The sequence below is a fragment of the Nicotiana tabacum genome, chromosome 16, assembly GCF_000715075.1.
Source record: "Nicotiana tabacum cultivar K326 chromosome 16, ASM71507v2, whole genome shotgun sequence".
Classification (NCBI taxonomy): Eukaryota; Viridiplantae; Streptophyta; class Magnoliopsida; order Solanales; family Solanaceae; genus Nicotiana; species Nicotiana tabacum.
In genome coordinates, this window is record NC_134095.1 from 99,542,861 (window position 1) to 99,545,174 (window position 2,314).

Genomic DNA, 2,314 nt, shown 5'->3' on the forward strand with positions numbered 1-2,314 from the left:
TGAACCGAGATACCTAGATCTGCACACAAGGTGCAGGGGGTAACGTGAGTACACCATCTCAGTAAGTAACAAGTCCAAACTATGGACTGACAGTTAGTGACGAACCAAACCTCAACAAGTAATATCATTAAACTGTACAGAAAAGTAGACATGCTTGCAGTTCAGGAAAAAACTCAACAGTAAATAAATGCAGTCTGAACAGTACAAAGTATAAAGCTCAGGAAATCTCTACGTACCAATGCACAGATAGCATGATCAATATTCTGTGTACCTCCACTCACAAGTGCTCAACCACTCGGTACTATATATGGCCATCCGGCCCAGGGAAGATCCATCCCGGAATATATATATCACTGATCGTAGTCATCCAGTACCAAGGAAAGCTATTCTATCCCTGTGGAGAAGATCCATCTCCAGGTATAAATACTTCGGACAATATCCATGTCCAAGGAAGATCCATCCCTCAATATCATCAACTGCGCTCACTAGGGGTGTGTTACAGACTCCGGAGGGGCCCCTACAGCCCAAGCACTATCATAATCATCAACATAACCACTGCGGTGTGCAACCCGATCCCATATACTATCACTCACAACCAGGCTCTCGGCCTCACTCAGTCATCACTCTCTAGTCTCACACACACGGTATCACAATGTCATGGTACTAGCCCGAACAATGATATGATGTGCCAAATAACAATAATCGAGACTGAGGCATGATATATAATGCATGAACAGGACTGAGTATAGAATATCAATGAAGATAATGATATGACAACAAGAAATGACCTCTCGGGTCTCAACAGTATCGGCGTGAAGCCCTAACAGGATATCTAGCATGTTTTCACAACACATTTACTTAATCACATGATTGAAACACGGATATCAACAAGAAAGACTCACTAAACGGTTCCATGGAATGATCCACGCTGCATTTCTCACGATGCACGCCTACACACCCGTCACTTATCATTTGCGTCACCTCAATAGTAATCATAGAACACATAGTTCGGGGTTTCGAACCCTTAGAACCAAGTTTGGAAGCGTTACTTACCTCAAGCCAAGCCAAACTCTAGCCCGCGACGCCCTTGCCTCTTGATTCGGCCTCCAAATACCCCGAATCTAACCAAAATCAGTATATAACCATCAATATATGCTAAAGGAATGAAACCCATACGAAAATTATCAATTAAACTCAAAAATCCTGAAATTGGCCAAACCCGACCCCCCGGGCGCACGTCTCAAAATTCAATAAAAACCACATCACAAGAATCCTCATCCTCCCACGAGTCTATACATACCAAGAACATCAAAATCAAACCTCAAATGGTCCCCCAAATCTCCAATTTAAACTCTCCAATTTCAAGCCCTAATTCTTCAAGTTTAATCCTTTAATCCCACAAATTTCAGGTCTAATTAGTTAGAAATCACCATAGACTCGAGTATTGAGTTCAAAAATCTTACCTCCAAGTGATTCCCTTCAAATCCCTCTTCAATCCCTCTCAAAAAGCTTCAAAACCGCCTCAAAAATGGAGGAAATAAGCTAAAAATTGCGAAGATGACCATTTATACTTTCTGCCCAGGCATTTCGCACCTACGGCTCCAATTCTGCATCTGCAGACCGCTTCTACAATCAAAATAGCCGCTCCTGCGGTTTTTCACTTAAGGGCTAACATCCACACCTGCGCCCCAGGCTTCACACCTTCAGGCTCGCAGGTGCGGTAAAACTTCCGCTCCTGCGGCTGCCTCCATGCACCTGCGATCAAAACACCTGTGGTCGCCAATCCGCAGGTGTGGAAACAACAGAAGCAGCAATTTCTGCAGCACAAAAACATGTCCAAACTTTTCGACAACCATCCAAAATCACCTCGAGGCCCTGAGGACCTCAAACAAACATGCCAACAAGTCACATATCTCCATTCAAACTCATACTAACCCTCAGAACACTCAAAATAACGCCGGAACACAAAATAACCCTCGGATTCAAGCCTAAGGATTTCAAAACTTCCGAATTTCGCAATCGATCATAAAGTCTATCAAACCTCATCCGAATCATCTGAAATTTTGCACACACGTACCAAATGACACAACGAACCCACTCCAATTTTCGGAATTTCATTCCGACCCCAATATCAAAATTTTCCCTACTAACCGGAAAATGCCAAAATTCATATTTCGCCAATTCAAGCCTAAATCTACTACGGACCTCCAAAATACATTTCGATCACGCTCCTAAGACCCAAATCACCTAACGAAGCTATCCGATCCATCAAAATTCACATCCGAGACCTTATACCCATAAGTCAACATCCGGT